Source organism: Schistocerca cancellata, chromosome 7, assembly GCF_023864275.1.
Source record: "Schistocerca cancellata isolate TAMUIC-IGC-003103 chromosome 7, iqSchCanc2.1, whole genome shotgun sequence".
In the NCBI taxonomy this organism is placed as follows: domain Eukaryota; kingdom Metazoa; phylum Arthropoda; class Insecta; order Orthoptera; family Acrididae; genus Schistocerca; species Schistocerca cancellata.
The window spans coordinates 531,360,126-531,385,288 of record NC_064632.1 but is presented as its reverse complement, the minus strand read 5'-3'; the positions used below and the strand labels follow the sequence as shown (position 1 = coordinate 531,385,288).

The following is a 25,163-nucleotide window of genomic DNA, read 5'->3' as shown; positions in this document are numbered from 1 at the left end:
TAAATTGCTATTGCGTAAGCGAGAGCAGGATTTCACAGGGCCAGCAAATGTACGAACACCTTTCTGAATAATAAACGGATTTGCCCTAGCAAAGGACTGACCATCATCAGAATGTGAAACCACGAGGAACCGTGGTGTGGCTGGGAGGGTGTTTGAATCTTTAGCCTCATCCCGTTCACGTTTCGTAGTCGTTGACTGTGAAGATTATTGGCTGACTGCGAGAAAATCGTCCACGATTGCCAGGGCCCCCCTTCAGGAGGGGGCGCACCAGCCTTAGGTGACTGTTCACGCCTCAAGTCAGACCTCCCGAACACCTGACCAATCGGGGTTTTGGGAAGGTAGCAACTCAGGCAATCACCCTTCCCTGGGCCTGGTCTGTACCAGGGGTTTCATGCGAACCCTACCTCTTGACCCAGGGTGGGAATTATGCATTAGCCAGTTACCTGCTACGTGCCAAACACATGGGCTGGCCTCCAGGAGCGCATAGGGAAGAAGAAGAATAATAGGAGCCTCAAACGCCGAAGCGGAGGAAGGATGGGAGAAGGAGAGCGAGGAAAGGAAAAAAGGAAACGAAAAACAGTGGTGAGAATTTTCTTATGTCAGCTACGGAAAATGTGGAATAATCCCAAAAATCCTCCAGACATGTTCCCTAAGGGAGTGCAAAAAGAATATCAAGAGGATAGACATGCAGCACGGGAGGGAAAAGATGTTGCAAAGGCTGGGGCCCCGTGGCAGCCAAACACGAATCCGCCAACGAGTGGCGAGCCCCCTGGGGGGCATTTGCTTATGTTGAGGATCATTTGCCGCTCGCTGCATCATACGTCGATGCTTTACAGATCTTCCTGTGCTTCACTACAATTTCCTACATAGAACAGTATCATCCACAGAAAGACTCGTGGAACTTCCGATATTGGCTGCTGTGTCATATGCACTGTGAATAGAATAACCTGCCTTGGGATACACACAAAGTTACAGTTATGTCTGAACAATTCTCTGTGTTGAGAATGACATACTGTGTTCCTTTTGTTACGAACTCTTCAATCCAATCACACAGCTGGTCTGACATTTCGTACGTTTGTATTTTGTTCACTAAGCGGCACTGCGGAACTGTCCGAATGCCTTGTGGAAGTGAAGGAAAACGTGACCTACCTGGGCGCCGGTAGCCACCGCCTTCTGGGTCTCGTGAATGAGTAGCGCGAGTTGGGTTTCACACGGTCGATGTTTTCGAAACCCATGTTGATTCCTACTGAAATGACTCATGCTTTTTCCAATCATTAGGAGCACTTCACTCTTTCACAGGTCTACGGTAAACTGCTGCTAGAAGCGGAGCAAGTTATTTCACAAACTATATGTAGAATCTTATTGTTATCCCGGCAGCTCCAGTGGCCTTCCCTCTGCTGAGCAATTTCATTTGCTTTTCTATCCCATGGTTACTTATTTCTATATACGCCATTAATCATAAGTGAGCTTGTTTCAAGGAGGTGCGACAGCGCGATATTCCTCTGTGAAATACACCGCCGGAAAAAAATAGTATACCCTGAGCCGTGTGTGGCTCGTGTTCGTACCACCTCTTATTTAACATCTTTTTTTCTTACCATACTGCACCTCTTTATATTAATTTTCAATTACTGGTGTCACTGAGTTGCTGCCTTGCCTGCCCATGAGCGTCAGCAGCAGCGCTTATCGATATAGGCCCTCCCATATTATCTTTGCTGGACTGCTATTACTTCCCGGTCGTCGTCTGTTATGAGTTAATTCGGACCTGGCTGTGTTTGAGTTGGCACGCGGCACAAGTCTAGTCGGGGCGCACCAGCAGTGAGGTCCAGAATGCCGAGACTCACCTGACGGTTGTCGACTCACTTGATTCGAGTGGCGACAACTTTGGTTGGTCGTCTTGCCACAAGACGTGTATTTGGCTGGCGATCGCTTATGGGTTGGCTGTGTGTGCCGACTCATGATACGTCCCTGTTATTCTGCAGTCACTGCCGATAGCATTGTCTGGTTCTTCGTGCAAGTGTTCATGTAAGCGTGCGTAGTTTGTGTGATTTTGATTGACAAGTTATTAATTCAAATGTTGACGGTGTACTGGCTCTGAGCAGTCGGTTGGTTAGTGTGGATCAGCCAGGAAATCTCCTCTCGGTGCAGTGGGCCGGGCCCGCTGGCGGTCTCTATGCAGTGTTGGACTGTGTGGGAGCTGTGCCGATTTCTACGAGGTTCGTGGCTCACATCAAAGCTGAGTGGTGATTTAATAATCGAAGCCAGTCCGTTCACATTGTGCCGTTGGTTTTTATGGTTGACTGTTGGGGGTATTCCCGTGAGCAGCAGCGAGTGTTCGAGTTGGCGAAAGTTTGGCCACCATCCGGTGGAGTTTAACTGTACTTTGCTTATTTATTTGGTCCAAGTGAACCAGCGGAATTTTCTGCCTTGTGGCCGTTAGCGTTCCGGTTACCTGCCCTGGCCGCTGACGTAAAATTTAGGCAGTGTCCTTTCCTCACCGTTTTCTCGCTGTCCGACACGTGTGTGTAGTTTTGACAGCTTATGCATACTTGTTTGTGGGCGGCTACGCCTTTTACGTTTTGACTTTGGAGTTCCTTGTGTACTGGTCTGGTGGAAAGCAAGTCGTCTTGTCGGTGGGTCCGTTGACTGTCTCTCGGTTGGGTTGCCGGCGGATCGGATATAGTTGGGCCCACTACCTGTCTCCCCTAAGCGAACGTTAATATTTCAAGTGCAGACCGACCCCCTGAAACTTCTGAGCGCCGCTGGCTCTACTGCCTTTTCTTATTGGTGTTTGATTGTGTATTTTAATGGCTCATAGCCGACGGTTTGAATTTGTATGCTTTTATTGGTTTTTAAATAATGGGCGTTGAGCCGTTTTAAAATTAAAATTACTTACTTATCAAGTCTTACATTGTTTGGGCCTTCAGCCTCATTTGAAATGTTATTTAAGGATAAAACCTTGCGCCTTCTGCCCTTTGAAAATTCATTGTAGCTGTATTTTTGAATCATGGGCTTTCAGCTGTCTTAAAGTTAAAATTCCTTACTAGTTAAATCTTAGATTGATTGGGCCTTCAGCCTCATTTAAAATATTTTTGGATGAAGCTTTGGGCCTTCTGCCTTTGAAAATTTATTTCAGTTGTGTTTTTAAATCATGGGCCTTCAGCCACTTTAAAATTATAATTCCTTACTTGTCAAGTCTTAGATTGCTTGTGCCTTCAGCCTCATTTGAAATGTTATTTAAGGATAAAACCTTGCGCCTTCTGCCCTTTGAAAAATTATTGTAGTTGTGTTTTAAATCATGAGCGTTCAGCCATTTTAAAAATTAAAGAGGTTGTGCCCTTAAGCCATAAGATTGTGTGACATATTCAGTCTACAGTTAAGGTCGGAAATTTGGGCTGTAATGTTTGGGCAACTAAATAAAGTTATTGTGTTCGAGTGTAACTGACAGTCGCTCCTTTTTGGTCCCTTTCCACAATTCCAACTAACTCTTCTGTCCTGCGGATTTAACCAGGCGTTTCATACCAAATTCACTCAAGATTTATTATTGCAACAGTGCATATGAAGTACAGGAAATGATTACAGTTACAGATCAATAGCTCCAGCGTTTCTGAGGTACCAGGCATCGAGTAAGGCAGAAACATCCATATTAGTATGTAGTGTAGCCCTCACGGGCGGTAATGCAGGCGCTCACTCTGGCGTCCAGTCGATCGTAGAGATGGCGAGTACTGTCCTGGGAAACATTATGCCACGCCTGCTCGAGCTGTTCAGGTACTTCTGTGAGAGTTACAACAGTCACTTCTCCTCCCACCACACCCTACACATGCTCGACTGGGGACAAGTCCAGAGATCACGGAGGCGAGGGAAGCTGCCGCACGTCTTGCATAGCACGGTGGGTTTCACGAACAGTGTGTGGGGGAGCATTATTCTGTTAAACAACATATCATCTTCCTGTAGTATGAACAGGTCCAACAACATTCTGCACGTACCGAGCGCTGATGAGCACCCTCTCCAGAAATACCAAATGTTAACAAAAGTTGTAGCTTATCGCACCCTAGTCCATAAGGAGTCTTGGACGAATGCACTCGAGGAGGCAGTGTTGACCAGGTACGTTGTACGCGCAAACGACCATCACTTCCGTGCAGACAGTATCTGCTTCCATCGCTGAGGACCACGGCGCACCTTTCCATCTTCCAATGATCCTCTGACGACACGTCGATGCTGTGGTGTGAGTGGAGGACGGGCTAGAGGTGTGTGTGCCCATAGTCCCATTGCCAATAATCGGTTCGTAACAGTTCGTGTCGACACGTGTAGGCTCAGAAGTCGTCTTAGAAAAAATGTTCAAATCTGTGTGAAATCTTATGGGACTTAACTGCTAAGGTCATCAGTCCCTAAGCTTACACACTACTTAACCTAAATTATCCTAAGGACAAACACACACACTCATGCCCGAGGGAGGACTCCAACCTCCGCCGGGATCAGCCGCAGAGTCCATGACTGCAGCGCCAAGACCGCTCGGGTAATCCCGCGCGGCTAGTCCTCATATCTGTGCTGTGCTAGCTGTACCGTCTCTCACTGCTGCCCTTACAGTACGACGACCTTGGCGGACGTCAAAGCAACGTAGACGTCCAGAACCTCGTCTATGGGTGTGAGAATATTCACGTGACCACTGATAGCAGCATCGTTGCACAACTGATCAGCACATCCATCATGTGCGGCGGTTCTCCGAAAGGACCATCCCGCCCCTCGGAAAGCCACAATTTGACCCTTTTCAAACTCGCTATGTTGGCTATAGGAAACACAAGAGCATCTCCGTGGCATGGCTGTCTGATTGCATCACACGTCTACACTACACGGGGCTGAGCCGTGTACGGCTCGTGTTCATGCCATTTATTGTTTGTCATCTTCTATTACGGTAATGCCGCCTCGTTTTCTTATTCCATTTACTGCCGTCATTAAGTTCCTGCCTTACTTACCCGTGAGCGGCAGCAGCAGCGCGTATCGATAAGTGCACTGTCGTACCATGTCTGCAGCGACCGATAGTAATTCCATGTCGTCTTGTGTCTGGTAGTCAGGTGGAGACGGACCAGCAGTGCAGTCGGCACGCAGCAGCAGTGAGGTCGGGGACGGAGCGCCGGTGAGGCGCGGACAGCCAGTGCTCGCTGACCGCTGGCGACACACATGAACTGTCAGACAGAGAGAGATTGGAGCGGGACGACCGTTGGTTGGTCGTTCGGTTGGTCGTCCGGTTGGTCGTCTCATCGGCCGACCTACACTCCTGGAAATGGAAAAAAGAACACATTGACACCGGTGTGTCAGACCCACCATACTTGCTCCGGACACTGCGAGAGGACTGTACAAGCAATGATCACACGCACGGCACAGCGGACACACCAGGAACCGCGGTGTTGGCCGTCGAATGGCGCTAGCTGCGCAGCATTTGTGCACCGCCGCCGTCAGTGTCAGCCAGTTTGCCGTGGCATACGGAGCTCCATCGCAGTCTTTAACACTGGTAGCATGCCGCGACAGCGTGGACGTGAACCGTATGTGCAGTTGACGGACTTTGAGCGAGGGCGTATAGTGGGCATGCGGGAGGCCGGGTGGACGTACCGCCGAATTGCTCAACACGTGGGGCGTGAGGTCTCCACAGTACATCGATGTTGTCGCCAGTGGTCGGCGGAAGGTGCACGTGCCCGTCGACCTGGGACCGGACCGCAGCGACGCACGGATGCACGCCAAGACCGTAGGATCCTACGCAGTGCCGTAGGGGACCGCACCGCCACTTCCCAGCAAATTAGGGACACTGTTGCTCCTGGGGTATCGGCGAGGACCATTCGCAACCGTCTCCATGAAGCTGGGCTACGGTCCCGCACACCGTTAGGCCGTCTTCCGCTCACGCCCCAACATCGTGCAGCCCGCCTCCAGTGGTGTCGCGACAGGCGTGAATGGAGGGACGAATGGAGACGTGTCGTCTTCAGCGATGAGAGTCGCTTCTGCCTTGGTGCCAATGATGGTCGTATGCGTGTTTGGCGCCGTGCAGGTGAGCGCCACAATCAGGACTGCATACGATCGAGGCACACAGGGCCAACACCCGGCGTCATGGTGTGGGGAGCGATCTCCTACACTGGCCGTACACCACTGGTGATCGTCGAGGGGACACTGAATAGTGCATGGTACATCCAAACCGTCATCGAACCCATCGTTCTACCATTCCTAGACCGGCAAGGGAACTTGCTGTTCCAACAGGACAATGCACGTCCGCATGTATCCCGTGCCACCCAACGTGCTCTAGAAGGTGTAAGTCAGCTACCCTGGCCAGCAAGATCTCCGGATCTGTCCCCCATTGAGCATGTTTGGGACTGGGTGAAGCGTCGTCTCACGCGGTCTGCACGTCCAGCACGAACGCTGGTCCAACTGAGGCGCCAGGTGGAAACGGCATGGCAAGCCGTTCCACAGGACTACATCCAGCATCTCTACGATCGTCTCCATGGGAGAATAGCAGCCTGCATTGCTGCGAAAGGTGGATATACACTGTACTAGTGCCGACATTGTGCATGCTCTGTTGCCTGTGTCTATGTGCCTGTGGTTCTGTCAGTGTGATCATGTGATGTATCTGACCCCAGGAATGTGTCAATAAAGTTTCCCCTTCCTGGGACAATGAATTCACGGTGTTCTTATTTCAATTTCGAGGAATGTATATTTGGTCCTTTCACCATTTCCGGACCTGGGTAGTCGGTCGGTTGGTGTGGAGCAGCGAGGAAGTCTCCGTCGCGTGTGCTCTGGCCAGGGCCGCTGGCGGTGCGTACGCGCGGTTGGAGTGTGACGTGCTGCTTGCGAGTGCTACGAAGTTCGTCGCCCAGCGATCTTGGACATCAAAGTTGAGTTCTCACTTAACCTACTATCGAGCCTCAACTGTTTACATTTCTTCGTTTGATCCTGGTTGTCGCTTTTGGGACGTTCCCGTGAGCAACAACGTGTATGTATTCAAGTCGGCCGAGATTCCACCCATCTTCCTTGTGGACTTTAACTTAATTTATTCCCTCTTACTGAAGTTGACCAGCGGTATCTTCTGCCTTGTGGCCGTTGACGTTCCGGTTACCTGGTCTGGTCGTCGAAGTAATTTTCGGCAGTCTATTTTCCTTGTCGTGTTGTTGCTGTCCAGCGCGACGTGTAGTTCGACAGCTGAGGTGTTGTTGGTCGCTGTGGGCTCCAATATTCTGTGTGTCGTTGTATTGAAACCTTGTGATCGTTTCGCTGGTTGCGTAGAGCGGAACTGATTTTGTTGATTGGTCGGTCGGCTGTCTGTCCGTTGGGTTGTCTTCAGATTAGGAAGTCGTTGGACAGGCTGCCTCTCTCACCTAAACGGGCGTTAGTGTTACAATCCCAGGCCGATCCTTGGAAACTTCTGACCGCCATTCCTTGTGTGTTACATAGTAATTTCCCTGTTTGGGTTTTAGTTATTTGGTTGATGTGTGATCTTCAGCCGAGTATCATTATCTCTTAAATTAATGTTCTGGTCTTGCCCTTAAGGCATGAGATTGTTATTCTTTTATATGGGCCCTTCAGCTGAATTTTACATGAGACGTTTTAAGATAAGGCCTTCAGCCTTTTAAATTGAAACTCTTCTTTCTAGGGCTTAAGCCGTTAAATTATTTGTTGATGTGCGGCCTTCAGCCGAGTTTTATTATCTCATAAATTAATGTTCTTGTCTTGGCTTAAGGCATAAGATTGTTATACTTTTGTATGGTGCCTTAAACCGAATTTGGCATGAAATGTTTTAATCTAAGGCCCTCTGCCTTTTGATTGAAACTTCTCTTATTGCTTAATATGCGACCTCCAGCCAAGCTCCATTAAAACTAAATTGCTAAGGCCTTCAGGCTGTTTAAATTGAAGATTTAGAAAATATCCTTGGGTGAAACCTCCAAAAGAACCTTGTATTTCAATTTCTTGCTTAGGCCTTGTGTCTTGGATTTTGAGTATGGTCTTTGCCCGATCTAAGGTTAATCAAAGGAGGTCGATTAAGGTTTTGAGTGTTTGGCATCCTGGTTGTGATATTGTGTGTTGATGAATAAAGTTTGTTTGTTGAGTGCAACTGACAGCAACTTATTTTGGCCCCTTCCCACAACCTAATCCCCTCTGTCCTGCTAGCCCAGGCATTTCAGGGGCCTTTTGCTGGAAGCATTCCGTATTAAAGGATAGACACAGATGGTGCTCTGGTAGCTATCCCACTGCACTATCCCTATCACTGCACTATCCCTAATGTCCCCCATGTGGCATATGTCATCATTGGATCAAAATCGACGTCGTCTTTCTAGGTGTACTAATTTCTTTTCCGGCAGCGTAATTTTGCAAAAAAATGTTCATTATTTTCATCTTTTCTGTGTCGTCATTCGTTTCAGTGTCATTAGGGTCACAGTGTCCGGACAGATGGCTACGAGCGTCTTACTGTTTTAACCAAAGACTAAAACTTTTTAGGATTACTGGCTTATGGCAACGCAGTGGCCGTCTTTTATTTTTTTTACCACATATTTCAACCTCCGATCACACTAAGACTTATCTTCATCCGAGGTTGAAACACACACATTGATGGGAATGTAAGGTCTTGCACAATGAACACCTTGACGGAACGCTATCACACTGATACTCCAGTATTTCCAAGCCTGCTGGATATGTTGATTTAAATTTCACGCTTGTGCGAGCTTGTTTTCAGTACATAAAAAAGCCATACCTACAGATGAAGAATGGTGTAACTACACTCATGCTCATAAATTGATAATGCTGGTACAAAGTGAAACAACGCTCTGGTGGGCGGTTTGCGGGTTTAAATCACATCGGGTATGACCATGCGCTGCATTCGACTTGCGGTCGTCGCATGGTGGCGCTTTCAGCAGTCCACATACGCAGAGGAGTGTTGGTGCATATCAGAGTACGGTGCAGTGAGTAAGTGTGCAGACATTTTCAGACGTGCTAATGGTGACTGTGGGTTCAAAATGGCTCAAAGAACACAAAATTGATGACGTTATGAATTGTAGAAGACTAGGGCGATTGGAGGCTGGTCAGACACAGCAGGTCATATAGCACGGGCCCTCGGTGTGCCACAAAGTGTGATCTCAAGATTATGGCAACGATTCCAGCAGACAAGAAACGTGTCCAGGCGCTACAGTACGGTACGTCCACAGTGTACAACACCACAAGAAGACCGACATCTCTCCACCAGAACCCACAGACGGCCACGGAGTACTGCAGGGAGCCTTGCTCGGGACCTTACCGCAGCACTGGAACAACTGTCTCCAGGCACACAGTCTACAGACGACTGAACAGACACGGTGTTTTCGCCCGGAGACCTGCAGGGTGCAGTTCACTGACCCCTGGTCAGAGGAGAGCCCGTAAAGCCTGGTGGCAAGAACACAGTACATGGTCATTGGAACAGCGGTCCCAGGTTATGTTCACGGACGAGTCCAGGTATAGTCTGAACAGTGATTCTCACCGGGTTTTCATCTGGCGGGCACCAGGAACCAGATAGCAACCCATTTACGTCCTTGAAAGGGACCTGTATGGAGGTCATTGTTTGATGGTGTGGGGTCGGATTTTATGACTGGTGCACGTACCCCCCTGCATGTCTTTGACAGAGGAGCTGTAACAGGTCAGTTGTATGGGGATGTCATTTTGCACCAGTATGTCCGTCTTTACAGGGATGCAGTGGGTCCCACCTTCCTCCCGATGGATGATAACGCACGGCCCCGCCGAGCTGCCATCGTGAAGGAGTACCTTGAAACAGAAGATATCAGGCGAATGGAGTGACCTGTCTGTTCTTCAGATTTAAACCCCATCGAGCACATCTGGGATGCTCTCGGTCGACGTATCGCTGCACGTCTTCAAACCCCTACGACACTTCAGGAGCTCTGACAGGCACTGGCGCAAGAATGGGAGGCTACTTCCCAGCAGCTGCTCGACCACCTGATCCAGAGTATGCCAACCCGTTGTGCGGCCTGTGTACGTGTACATGGTGATCATATCCCATACTGATGCTGGGTTACATGCGCAGGAAACAGTGGCGTTTTGTAGCGCATGTGTTCCGGGACGCTTTTCTCAACTTATCACCAATACCGTGGACTTACAAATCTGTGTCGTGTGTATTCCCCATGTGCCTATGCTACTAACGTTGTGTGACACCACATTCTGCAATTATCTTTAATTTATGAGCATGAGTGTACATGATGACAGCGGAGTGTATCCGACGTTAATGGTTAATGGAAGTTGTCAGTTGCAGGTCGCAACACAGAATGCGCAGAGGACGTGCACGTGCAACTTATCGCCATCTTTCGGGCACTGAGCCGCACAATAGGCCGTATTGCAGTGACTGCAGAACGAGCGGTGGTGAGACACTCTGGGAAAAAGTGTGGAAAGAAGAATAATGACAAGCCCTTTTAGAAAGACTGTACCATAAGAATATGGGCTGCATCTGACGAATCGTTTGTTTACAAGGGCTGAAATCCAGGTGGAGACTACAGGTTGAGTGTTACTACGTGCCGTTGGGAACAGAGTACTGCAAGCTGCGTTGACATATCGAGCTACTGTGTGTCGCTTGCCGCTTACATCATGATACAGGGATTTGCACCGTTTCGAGTCATACTTACCTGGGACATTAAGTCGCATTCTGTGTTGTTCAGCGATGAGCCTCGATTTTGTTTACAATGGTCACATCGTCATCAACGTGACCGCGCACGATCTATTGAAATGTCATAGGGAGCAACTTCTCTTGAGACCAATACGTCACCAATACCTGGAATTGTAGTGTTGGCTGGCACCGGATGTAGTAACAACACATTTGGTAGTTACTGATAGCGCACCAGTATGTGACAAGATTGGCAATCCCTGTTACTATGCCGCTCAGGACCGGGGTACCGAATGGCATATTCCAGCGGAATAAAGCAAGATCCTACGCTGCAGTTCATACCACAGACAACGTGATGACTACACGGATCCTTCACGCCAGACCCATCCCCTGGCCGTTACGTTTTCGTTCAGATTACAGCAGGTGGAGTTTCAAATCTTGTTGAGAACAGATATGGATCCATGAGAGGTGTTGAATATATGCAAATGGAATCCTAAATGAGTAGCTAGTTTCGCTTGACGCACGATAACACGTGAATATCTTTTTTTTTTGTCGTAAATCCTCAGACTGGTTTGACACAAATATCAAAGGCTTCCTCTCCTGTGCCAGCCTCAGCATTTACACTCAATGTCCTCAATTATTTGCTGGGTTACATTCCACTCTGTGTCTTACTTTATAGTCTTCACGTTCTACAGCTTCCTCTAGCATCATCATCGTGTCCCCTCTTGTGTACGGTATTTCCACATACTTCTTTCCTCACTAACTCTGCGGTAAACCATTGCATTTTTTACTGTATCGGTCAACCTAATTTTCAATATCTTTCTACAGCAAGACATCCCTAATGATTCGTCTCTCTTCCTACCGGTTTCCCGACAGTCCATGATTCACTAACGTACAATGCTGCCCTCCAAACATACATTCTCAGAAACGTCTTCCTCAAATTACGGCGTGTGTTTGAACCAGTACACTTCTCTAGGCCAACAATTCCCTCTTTCCCTGTGCTAGTCTGCTTTTTATATCGTCCTGGCTTCTACCGTCATGGGTTATTTTGCTTCCAAAATAGTATAATTCTTTTACCCCGTCTACTTCGCAATTCCCGATTTCGAAATTCTCGCTTTTGTAATTTCTGCTACTTCTCATTAATTTTCGTGTTTTTTCGGTTTATTCTCAAATATCAGTCAAAATACACCAAAAAATTAATTCAAGATTACACAAATCCACACAATTACCAGAGATATTGAACCAATAAGCGTCTACAATAAATAATATGTTATAAAACTTAGACAATTATAATCACTGCGATGCTGCTGAAGATGAATACCATTCAGTGTATGATTAAACTCTATAACATGCTATCTGCAGAAAAATGTAAAAAAAACAGAGTGGAAAAATGAAAAAATTCCACTAGTTATGAAAATATATTTACAATCAAGTTGCCATTACAAGAAATAATATAACAGACGTTACTCTCAATTTATTTAGGAGGAAAAAAATTTAACATTATTGTTTGGTTCATTATTAATTTATATAATTTTTAATATAAAATGCTGATGTTCCGGAAGGATTTTAGAGGTATTTTAAGTTTCTGAATCTTCGTGCAGGAATTACAGTTTCTGATTTTTAGAGATTTTCACATTATATGAAATATCATAGATATCATCCTAGATTCAGATATTTTTAAAAGTTCGTTTTAAAAGATGTTAGAAAAGACGTCAGTCTTCTTGATTTTATGCTAAATTTACACTTTTTTTAGTTATATCCTTTTCTGTGCAAAATTCTCTGGAGCAGAAAAAGAGGACTTTGAGGAAATATATGGTTTATGACAGCTTTTTATATTAAAATATCACCTGTGTTAGAGCTCTACAAGAAGACCAATTTTATATGTACTGAGATGCAGCTACATTCAGTGGAAAAGCAACAGGAGAAATCCATGCAAATGGCTGCGCCTGAGTTGGTTTTTATGCCTTTCGACAATTCCATTACGCAGTTTCAAGATGTACAGCTTATTTACCAGCTGTTTGATTGTATTGTCAATGATTCATGCCGACCCTCTTAATAAACTCTTCGAGGAACTTCCATATACACTTGATCTCCAATTTGGAACATTCAAGTCCTCTTTGCCTTTGCCTCCTCTTTTAATGGAAGGATCAGTTATAACATGATCCTTCAGTGATGTCCATGAGTTAGATCAGCAGGTCGTTTTCTCGTTATTAGGTTTGGAATTCAGCAGTAAATTGCAGATATTTCTTGCAAATCTTTTTCTGCTTATATACTGTCTTCTTCTCCCCAGTAGTCTGTATCATGGGTTCGTTTAAAGTCCTGTCAAATCTTTCTACTGTATCATCCGAATCATAGTGAAACGGAAACGTAGTCAGTGTTCTGAGCCATTCCTTCCATAGCAATCTTCGATTTCCTTTTATACAAATTGTCTGAAATGATTGTCTTGGGAAGTCCTTCTATTAAAAAGATTTTTAATGCTTTTATTGTGGCTTGTGTAATTGTTGAAGTCATTGCAAATATATTTGGGAACCTTTAGTATACATATTTCCAGAACAGTAAAGTATAATCAGTCCCAACCCTTTCCCATGTTACTGTTACCTGCAGCAAATTTTGAAAATCGGTTTTCGAATTTAGTTTTGCTGTTTGACAAAAATAACATTGTCAAACCATTTCTCAGAATTCCTTCTCCATTTTTGTTCGTTTGGGCCATTTATGTCATTGTGACCATGCTTCAACGTCCGTCATGAAATTTCAGTATTTCCTCTTAGTACATTCCGGGTATAATGACTCTTGTGAAACCCATCTGAACAAGGAACAGGCAATGACGGTGGGGATGGTTGTCCTTTTGTCAAATTGTGCCTATAAAATTATGTTCTCATTTGTAAAGTAGTTAGACCATCAATTTTACAGATAATAATTTTCAATGCCACATCTCTGCTCTTGGCTCAGCTGGAAATCTGACCTGTATCAGATTTCATAGTTATACCCCATTAGCGTGACTGTCAGTCTTTGTAGTCTCTGGACTGTCATCCCTTGCAGGTACTTGGTTGTATGGAATACTGAAGCCAGAGACATATGATCTGTGATCAGCTCAAACCTTCCTCCATAAAGATGGTGAAATTCGTTGACCCCATAAATTATGGGTACTGCTTCCTTTTCAACGTTTAGTATCTGGCCTGATGTCCATCTAAATTCTTGGAAGCAAAGGCGGTGGGCTTTTCTGGTACTTCAGGACACTTATGAGGCAATACTACTCTGATTCCATATGACGATGCTCCTATTGCTAATGTCATATTTTGAGTTGGGTCAAAGTGCAACAGCTCTGTTTCCTTGGTAATTTCCTTCTTGAACTTCACAAATGCTATTTCTTCTTCTTTAGCCAATTTGAAATACGTTGTTTTCTTTCAAAGTTGACGAAATAGTCCAGCGATTTCATTAAATCTTAAGATGAATTTGCTGTAGTAGATTACTGTTCCAATAAAAGATTCTAGTTCCTGGATATACCTTTTTTTACTGCTTATATACTGTCTTCTGGTGATTTGATTCCCTCCTACATGAGTGATGCGACACTGGTATTTTAACAAGTGTTTGAACAGTTCACATTACTTGGTTTTGCAGCTGAGGCCATTTTTCTTCCGGTTGTGTGAAAAACACATTCAAATTTTTCATGTGCTCAAGCATATTTGTATCTGTCACAATTACATCGTCCAAGTAATTGGCAGGCCCGGTTACTTGTTCTATAAATCGCTAGTAGGACTACGTTTCAGGATCATTTACAATGCCAAATTGTAGCCTCTACAAGTGGAGCATTGACGACCATCAGCTGCTTGGATTCTTTGTCTATTTATAACTGAAGAAATGCACTCGCCAAATTTATTATTGTAAAATGTTTTATTTCCTTTCTGGCCTTTCATTCTTCAGGAGTTGGATATTGAATGGTTCTAGCTGTGAATTTATATTAACTTTGAACTCTCCACAGGTTCTTATTGATCCATTTGGGTTTGCTGCAGCCACAATTGGTGTAGCCCACTTACCCACTAACTGGTCATCACTGGCTCCCGTATTCCTTCTTATCAGCCTTTCAATTTAGCTGCATCATCTTAGTATGGTGATCACAACAGAACTCGTGATGAATGGCTAGTAATTCGACTGCCTCCTGAAACAGCAGTGGAACAAGACTAAAATGATACTCAGAAAAATATTTCAGCGGCGAACCATAAAATACACAGATTTTAGGGAAACAGACTAATATTTGGTCAACAAGGATTTAAAGAAACATGGCGCTTTTCAGCCAATCTTCAAATTAACTAGAGAGAAAGTGTTGTATCTGAAGAGCCCCAGAAACTGTTTTCGTTTTAATACAACTTCTGCAATCTATAAAAGTATCGTGATAGTCAGGTTTGTGTTCAGTTATTAAGCTGTTATGATATCATTCTGCTTACTTAATAACTTGTGTTCTGAGCTAATGAATTTGTGTATTATTACACCAGCCGTCTCAAGAATTACAGGTAATGTGATTGATAACCAAAACCAGAGCTCTCTATGATTTTGTGAACTGTGACTATCGTGGTTCAAATGTGGCACCTGATTCCCGAAATGAACTGACTCAAAAAAAAAGAAAAAAAAGGGATGTGGCACATATGACATAGTCATCCACAGACCATACATGTAGAAGTTGACTTGTTACTTTCCAAATATATCTAAACTACTACTACATGGGCTCCAAAAGGATGTTGATAACAACATATTAGAAATGATAAAGATACCCAAATGGTCCTACTATTGAATCATATGATGAGTCTCATTTTGGAGTCGCTTTACAATTTTCCACCCAAATTATACACTCCTAATTCTAAAACCTTGTGTACAACAAAATATGTTGAGCTATAAGTGACAAAATTCCCTAGCGGACTGCAAGAAGATGACTGCCATGTATGGGTGATTGCTAATTTAATGACATGTTGTCTCCATAAAGCAACCACTTATTGTAACTACTATAGACTTGGTCATAACTGAAGAGTGGTCTGTATTGTTTTGTAATCTAGGACCTTGGCGCTTTTAAATGTGTTGCCTGTTCGGAAATATTACGCAGGTGCAACATGGGGCGTGTCACACAACTCATACTGATTTGCATGCTACAGATGTAGGTGTACACTTGTGATATGTTTTCCAAATATACACCTCAACTACTGCATCATCTCGCTGACAACAAATGTGTACATATGAGAGACGATAAAAACCCCAGTATTAGTCATGAGATGAATCCCATTTGGAAATTTCCTTTACTGTCTACAGTCTCGACTGTAGATCTGTGTTCATCACAGGAGATATTGAACTGTCAGAAACGATAAGTAGTTTTGAATTTGAGTCATTAAATGAGCTATGTCTGGTGCATTGTAACTAGCGATTTTAATGAGATGTTATCTGTATATAACTATGAGACATCATAGCTTTTAGAGACTCGCCAGTTTTTTGTGTAATTTTGAAATCTGGGAAGAAGGCACTTGTAAAAGGTTACCCTCCATCCTAGATATTACACAGCCTGCAAATGCGACGTATCATACGCTACATAGTGATTCACTGACTGTACTTTGTAGACGACAGACACCAATTTGATAATGCAGCCAACACAAATCAAGACACAAAAGAACTGAAGGCATTACCTGCCATTAAGCATTGATTTATATCATTGTCCAGTTGAATATTTGGGTTGGATGAGGATTCGAACCCCAATCTCCCGCTGATTAGACAGATACACTGACCACTACGCCATCCAGACACACTATGCCATCTGTACATAGTAGTCTCCGAAACTGCAAGGACTAGCCTAGCACGCCTCCCATCAGACCAAAATTCTCAACTTACACCACGTACTAATGATGCAGTGCCCCTGCTCATTAGCCTAATTACTCATGGTATGTCGCCATTCCTGAAAGAGTTAAAGCTTGGTGTGCTCCTGTCTTGTAGGGATCACTCGCCGCCATCACCTTATATTTCAGGCATATCCGAACGAAAAGACAGCACATATACATAATTAAGGCCATGACAGCCAATGGTCCCTGCAGTGCAGATGCACAACTTGCTCGAAATCTTAAGGAAATCGACGATATGCCGCGAGTAATGTGGATGATGAGCAGGGGCATTGCATCTTTAATGGCTGGCTCTGAGCACTATGGGACTTAACTTCTAAGGTCGTCAGTCCCCTAGAACTTAGAACTCCTTAAACGTAACTAACCTAAGGACAGCACACACATCCATGCCCGAGGCAGGATTCGAACTTGTGACCGTAGCGATCGCGCGGTTCGAGACTGTAGCGCATAGAACCGCTCGGCCACCCCGGCCGGCTCATTGCATCTTTAGCGTGAGGCTTAAGTTGAGAAGCTGAGTCTGATGGGAGGCATGCTAAGATACTCCATGCAGTTGCAGTGACGACTGTGTACAGATGGCATAGTGCCGAGTGAGCAGGAGACGCAGGTTCGAATCCCGGCCCGACACAAATTTTCAGCTTGCCCTGTTGATATAAATCAATGGCCACAGGCAGCTAATATCTTTAATTCCCTTATGTCTCTATACTGTAAGCGTTCACTTTCGATTTACTTTTCGTATTTTCGCCCAAAGTAAAACATGATAGACTGAAACCATGTGGTAACAGCAGACAGGGAACTTTGAGAGACGGTAAGAAAGTTCGAGTCGAGTCCAACTTGTGTCACGAGAGGGTTCAAATGGCTCTGAGCACTATGGGGCTAACTTCTGAGGTCATCAGTCCCCTAGGACTTAGAACTACTTAAACCTAACCAACTTAAGGACATCACACACATCCATGCCCGAGGCAGGATTCGAACCTGCGACCGTAACGGTCGCGCGGTTCCAGACTGAAGCGCCTAGAACCGCTCGGCCACCCCGGCCGGCTTGTGTCACGAGTCGAGACAGATTTGGTGCACGGTTACTTAAGAGTTTAGTAATGTTTGAACAGTATCCTATAGGGCATTAAACAGACTCTTTCTGAACCTGAAATCGTGATTTAAATTAGCGTTTCGACCGTCTGCCCATCACTCTTCTTCAGGCACCAGAACCGCTTGTTCTGGAGACGCCCGCCGGCCGTTGTGGCCTAGCGGTTCAAGGCGCTTCAGTCCGGAACCGCGCTGCTGCTACGGTCGCAGCTTCGAATCCTGCCTCGGGCATGGATGTATGTGATGTCCTTAGGTTAGTTAGGTTCAAGTAGTTCTAAGTCTAGGGGACTGATGACCTCAGGTGTTAAGTTCCAAAATGCTCAGAGCCATTTTTCTGGAGACGCCCGTGGAAGAGTGGTTGCACAAGCATCTTTACTTTGAACTGCTTAGTGACGTTCAGGAAAGCGACGTTGGTTGTCACCTGGCAGCACAGGTAGGACAGGAAGACTGTCCCAAGAAACCAGCAGTTTAGTCCACCTGAAGAGGATCGCTCCAAAGACGGTCGAAACGTGGGTTTTAATAGTGAGTTTGATTTGAAAATGACATGTTTTGATGTCCAAAAGGATTTTTGTCGAACTGGCACTGACCATGGAAGTCTCTGCACGCACTTTCACGACATGATATCTGCAGTTATTGTTCTTCATAACTACCATAGACGAGGCTCCAACTGATGAGTGGTCTGGGAGCTCAAGAATGTCTCCCCTGGTGGCAGAGGTGACCCAGACCCCAAACGGGGCGTGCGCCCAGTGCCCTGACCCCGCCAGCCGGCTGCAGTGGGCGGCTGGGGAGCAACTAGGCCGCCGCCGTAGCTACAGCTACAGCTACGCCGGCACCCTCCCTCCCTCCCCCCCCCCCAATCCAGCGTCGCGGCGGCCGGCGTCGTATCGATCGTCGCTGCCAGTGCGCACGGCGCGGCACGCACAGCTGGCGCCATCTTGCCCTGCCCGATCGCAGCGCGGGGCAGCGGGGGCGACGGAGCCGGGCAGTGATGCGATAGCTGGCCTCTGGCTGCCACCTGCTCCTCTGTACTCCACTGTACTCGGCGGCCCGACCGCTCCCCCCTGAGGCTCTCTCCCGCGACGGCGACGGCGGCGGCGGCGGCTGCGGACGCGGCGCCTGCGAACACGACGACGACAGCGGCGGAGGCGGCGGGGCTGACGGAGCACCCTCAGGCAGGCCTGAGCCCGCGGTCACTTCTCCAGGTGGGTCCCACCACGTCCTCCGCTTGCGTTCCGCCACCCCGCCCATTGGCGCTCACCTCTATCGAAATCCGGCTCAGCTTATTCCGTGTGAGCTCGTACCACTCCTTTTCTTCGATGTGTCCGCCATGTTTCTTGGCGAAACCGGACTTGGTTTCTCCTGCTTTGCCAGTGTCGTCACATATCACTTAATAAGTAAAGACTCTCAAACTACTACTGCCGACGTCGCCTACTTCACTTGCCCGTAACTCTGAGAATAACTCAGCAAAACTCTTGATTAGCGCGTACACAAAAGAAACTCATTTATCAGGCAACATAAAATAAATATCGCCCGCTAAATCTCATACTAATGCGCATGTTACAAAGAATGTAGATCATGGCGCCTGTATCCAGAAATTTCCAATACTCTAACGCACTAACGGAGCTACAGAAAACCCCTAATCATTTTACAGGCGTATCTTGCGGAAATACAAAATAACATCTAGACATTACTTACCTGCGAAACGAAAATTATTTTACATTGTATTACAGCACAATCGCCTTCGCGGTAATACGGTATCGGATACTCACTCCCTACCTTAATCCACTCACGAACATTTTTGATGTGTTAAATATGTAATAAATACAAACATACATTCTAAGAAGGTTAATTACCACGTAAGTTACTATCTCCGTCGGGACTGGAAGAAATCGATGTATATTATGAAAGTCATCTCAGTATCTCTCCACATTTGCGTAAAGCACAATGTCGCCCACGTCACCTACTTTGCTCGCTCGTGCGTCTCCGAATAAAACAACTCGACAAAACTCATGATCTTCACGTGCATAGACGAATCGTAGTTATAAGAATTTCAAGTACGACACGGAAGCGTTTATCGCAGACAATGAAGAGTATGGTGGCTGTACCTAGAAATTTCTGACACTACTCCACTAAGGGATATATGAAGGGCTTATTTCAATAGTGGTACAAGTCCATTACCTGCACTTTTCTGTCTATAATGCTTGTGAAATTAATGAGCCAAAGAAACAGAAAGAAAGGTTCATCCCTAGCAAGAATCCATGTGCTTGAATATTTCTGGTATCTCAACTACAGATTTTTCAGATTTTTCAGCTCTCATTTAACTTTAGGACTCTGTGTCTCAATATGAACAAAAATGGACTTGTACCACTATTGAAATAAGAACTTCATATATGAGTCACCTTAACACTTTATAGGCGTATTTTATAAAAGTATGCTACATCACTTTACCCGTTACTCCCTAGTGGCGAAATATACTTTTTATACCGTACTGTTTCAGAAATTTCGTAACTTATACACTTCTAAGTTTCAACTACTCACTAGCAATTTAAAAACTCAGATTCATGTTCATTACACATGTCATGCGTCAAAGAAATCTCTCTCCTAACTTGTTCAGAAACAACATGAATAAATAACTCAATAACGCGTTAAACGCAGCAGCTGTGTATCAGTTTTGTACAACATCAATAATGCAATTTATTACAGCGCAAGACATCACAATTATTACTGATATTTTAAATGTGCAACGATTATACACTTTGATCTGAAAATGGATAATGAGCAATCTAAACTAGTAAGTACAAAATATACTGTCTCTACAGAGAATTTTGATGCATTTTAAGAACATTTTCGCAGTGTTTTCCCATTTGATGTTAACCACAGTGTCGACAGTTTTGCGTTTATTTTAAGCGACCCGTTTCGTATGCTTCAATTTTTCATCACATGTCAGACTGAAACATCTCACCTATAAAAGCCATGATGAAAGCATAGACGACACTAAAGGCAACATTCTAAAAGAACAGTTGTATGAAATCATCAAAAATCAGTATGTAAATTTCTTAATTTTTGTTTGACAACGTATTGATAGCAAAACTCGCAACTAATGTGTTCTGTTTTAGTTGAAGGTGGAAGGAAATAGTAATTATAAGCTCTAACTATAGTTACAATACCCACTTTAACGGCATGGCAATTATTTCAGTAACATACTGCAAGATACAGCCAATTTCGGAGAGTGCGCCGTCAATCCGGAAAATCAGACTCATGACTTTTTTCTGTTAATTATATGGTTCGCTGCCTCAGTATTCTGTGACTGGAATACACGACACCTATGCTGTAAATAAGAAATACAAATTGCAGCAAACCAGACGAATTCGTCTTCTTGCGATACGCCGACTCGGCTACGTCCGACAGCGCTTGCGTACGCTATTGATTTCTGATTCCTTTGCCGCTTACCGAAAGTCATTACTCCAAAGATGGTTAACTTCCTCTGCATTTAAATCGGTAACTCCAGTCAAGTTTCTTTGATCCTTATGATCAAAGTATACAGCGACTCTTTCTAACATGCACCTACTTTGGCTATTATGTTTTAACGACTACCAACTTGGGTCCCACCTTATACTTCTGCAACTGCTATACAAACAATTCGTAAACTGTGAGATGTATTGACACAATCACCCACCACCATGTTCCTGTACCTAAAAATATTTTGGCAGTAGTCGCGGAAGTACAGGCATTTATGTACAGGAATTCAAGGACTCTCATTTAAGTTGAAATTAGAAGAACGGTAAATTTTTGCGTTCCTCAGTTTGTAGCTTGCTAATAAAACTTGTTCCATGTTCCAAACTTCCACGGCCGGCTGGAGTGGCCGAGCGGTTCTAGGCGCTACAGTCTGGAACCGCGCCACCGCTGCGGTCGCAGGTTCGAATCCTGCCTCGGGCATGGATGTGTGTGATCTCCTTAGGCTAGTTAGGTTTACGTAGTTCTACGTTCTAGGGGACTAATGACCTCTGATGTTAAGTCCCATAGTGCTCAGAGCCATTTGAACCATTTTTGAACTTCCACAGTGAGTAATATACATCGACAACAAAATTCCTATGCTGGCACCGAGTGAGGCAGTAGAATTTGCTTCGACTCAAGGGATTCAAATGTATTACTACAGTCTTTAGCTGAAATAGCCCATTTCTATTTCCTTCTTTAAACAATAGCATCCTGAAGATGAAAAACGTTATAATTTCTGACGACGTAGCATTAGTCCTACTCCAGAGCTGAATGGTCAGTACGGGTGACTGCCATGGGGAGGACCCTGGTTCGATTCCCGGTGTTACTAGAAATTTTTCCTTGTTTGGAAGACCGGAACAAGGCCCACTTTGCCTCGCGTGGCCAATGGAGGATCTGAATGGTAGCTGCTCCAGGTCACCACAGCTGACAACCAGAGAGCGGTGTCTGACACCACAGCTTTCCACATCGCATCCAATGACGCCATAAAGAGGGTGACACGGCGGTCGGTCGATACTGATGAACACGCCAGGTTCTGTGGGCGGAGTTTACCTTACGATACGTCATTGGATCACTACTATTTTAATATAAATCTAACAGTTCTTTGTTTTAGAGCACAAAGTTTATACTTCTTGCCTATTTTGATGCAAGGTCAAGTTGTTGAGCCCCATCAGAACATTAAATCTCACTCTCCATCCATCGATTCATTGAACCTCCTGCATGTCCACATGGCCAGTTTACAATCAATGCAAACGCTCAGGGTTCTGGTCTCTAGAGTGACACAGCAGTCGCTCGGTGACCAGATATTGTGTCACATTCATCCGGTACAAATTAATCATGGTGTTGAATGCACAGCACGGAAGATTATACGAGGGTAATCCGGAAAGTAAAGTCTCCTATTTTTTATTAATGCATAGACCTGTTTATTTCTACAATGGTTTACATCAGTTTGCAGCTTCAACATTTAATTATTTTTCGACATAATCACCATTTCTGTCGATACATTTTTGAAGTCGATGTGGCAGTTTTTGTATGCCCATGTCATACCAGCTCTCCGCCGTGCTGTTCAGAAAGTTATGAACCTCTTCTTTCACCTCGTCGTCGGAGCTGAATCGGTTTCCGGCCAAATGTTCTTTTAGCCTAGAGAACAGGTTATAGTGACTGGGCGCCAAGTCAGGACTATAGGATGAGTTTGTGATTATGTTCCACTGAAACTGTTGCAGGAGAGCAACGGTTTGCCGAGCGATGTGTGGGCGAGCGTTGTCATGGAGAATGTGTACGCCCTTGCTCAACATTCCTCTTTTCCGGTTCTGAATTGCCCGTTTGAGTTATTTCAGAGTCTCGCAGTACCTGTCGGCGTTAACTGTGGTCCCAGCGATTCATCTCCGACGACGAGGTGAAAGAAGAGGTTGATAACTTTCTGAACAGCATGGCGACGAGCTGGTATGACATGGGCGTACAAAAACTGCCACAGCGTCTACAAAAGTGCATCGACAGAAATGGTGATTATGTCGAAAAATAGCTAAATGTTCAAGCTGTAAACTGATGTAAACCATCGTAGAAATAAACAGGTCTATGTACTTATAAAAAAATGGGAGACCTTACTTTTGGGATTACCCTCGTATAATCTTCCGTGCTGTGCATTCAACACCATGATTAATTTGTACCGGATGTATGTGACACAATATCTGGTCACCGAGCGACTGCTACAAAGCAATACGCACAATGTTCTCCCTCACCTAATGAATTTTCGCGTGAGCCGTACTGCTCTGGCTGTTGAACTGACCGTTTCAGTCAATCTTTATATTCAGCGTCTCGCTCCGAAATGATGTACCAACCAAAATTACGCCCATGTTTAGGTTTACGTGCCTCAGTCGTTAAAAACGAAACCCTTATTGGATTACTTTGTTGTCCTCCTTTACGTCTGTCTGTTTACAGACTTTTTTCTCAGGAATGGGTAGAGGTATCGAGCTAAAATATATGTGAAATACTAACGTCTACATCCCTTGGCGCTGTATATCTTTTAGGCTTCTAAGTCAATGCTATCAAAAGATACAGTCATTTATGTCACATATTTCGATACTCGAAACTTGACTCATCAAAAACAGATTCACCATCTATATACATAATTAACTCTCAAAGCACCAGCCCTACTCGCATTATCCGGCTCCTTTATTCCTTTCCTCCACCCTAATCCTCAATTCTCCCTGCTACACGAGAAGATATTTTTTGGTCTGTTTTGCAAGTTTTTTCGGTGCCACATCAGTGAACATTTATTTAATAAAGACGCGGAGGTCCCTTTCTAACGAAATTGATTCGTTGTTCTTTCAACATTTCAATTACCTTAATTTTCATCGTCCCAAAGCTAAACGTGCTTTGCAATATTTGTGTTTACTTCACCTACTCAGTTAGTGTCTTTACTTTTGCGTGATATGTTCCATACACTGATGATCCAACTTAGGTGAGGTATTTGGTTTAAACTAATCTGAAGTGGATCATCGATGTATGGAACATGTCACGCAAAAGTAAACAGGTGTCCATATGAGAATTTTACTGTATATTGTGATTTTTAAGACTTAAAAATCATCTGTGAGCCCTACGTATACGGACATGGCCATTTGCTCAACGTGCTGTTTAATTAAAAATGTTTTATTTCTGATAAACTTCTATATCTTGTGCCACATTTTATCGACTATTATGACAACATGGCATGAGGTTCTAACTTACAATGAAAATGTTGTGCAACAAAAAATGTTTGAAGATCAGAGGGCAACAGTTGTATCTGTCGAAGTCGGTTGTCAGAAACAGGGAAGAATTTACGTAGTTGTGACTATACAAAGCTTTTACTGAGAAAAGTGGTATTTTTAAACGAAGAAGAGATCCTAGGGCTATAATTTCTTATACCGCCAATGGCTGAGCTCATTCAAGCTCATCCAGGAAGGGAGGCGCATTCTCACACTGAAACTACGAGTCCTGCCGTCAATGAAATCTTTTATCTCACCAGTTTACCATTCTTTTCTATGACTGCTTAATACCTTCAAATAGTAGATCTCAATTAAATTGGTCAATAAATTTAATATTGAACACATGACTTGCACTTTCCAAACCTCTCAAATGTTTTGAGGACTGTGCATTGAACTTATTTATATGCAGCTATGATTTACTCTGTTGACAAGTTTGTGTTGAAAAAAATCAGAAAAATATTTTTTTTCAGTTTCTTGTATTTTCCAGTTACCTTCAGTATGTGGACGACACACTGAACTCAAGAAACTGAATATCAATAGCCGGCCGCGGTGGTCTAGCGGTTCTAGGGGCTCAGTCCGGAACCGCGCGGCTGCTACGGTCGCAGGTTCGAATCCTGCCTCGGGCATGGATCAGTGTGATGTCCTTAAGTTAGCTAGGTGTAAGTAGCTCTACGTTCTAGGGGACTGATGACCACAGATGTTAAGTCCTATAGTGCTCAGAGCCATTTTTTTTTTAATATCAATATAACGCTGTTTGTCTAAACAAAGCCTAGTAAATCTTATTTTTCTCAACTTTATTCTCTCTTTGGATAGCTCCCTCTATCATTGTTGTTGTTGTGGGCTTCAGATAGAATTGTTTGATGCAAT

The 25,163-nt window shown here is 44.6% G+C and overlaps 1 protein-coding gene across 4 annotated transcripts in view; it reads left to right on the top strand.

The window, feature by feature from the left end:
- Window positions 1–25,163, top strand: part of LOC126091949 (synaptotagmin 1-like) — a 1,108,877-nt gene that overhangs the window by 675,329 nt on the left and 408,385 nt on the right. For 3 of the 4 annotated variants that reach the window (XM_049907285.1, XM_049907284.1, XM_049907281.1), the window contains exon 1: window positions 18,536–18,761. The exons of the other annotated variant lie outside the window; for it this stretch is intronic. The gene's annotated coding sequence lies outside the window, so the exon portion shown is untranslated. Of the gene's footprint in view, window positions 1–18,535; window positions 18,762–25,163 lie in introns of those variants that run through there. 4 annotated transcript variants of the gene reach the window in all.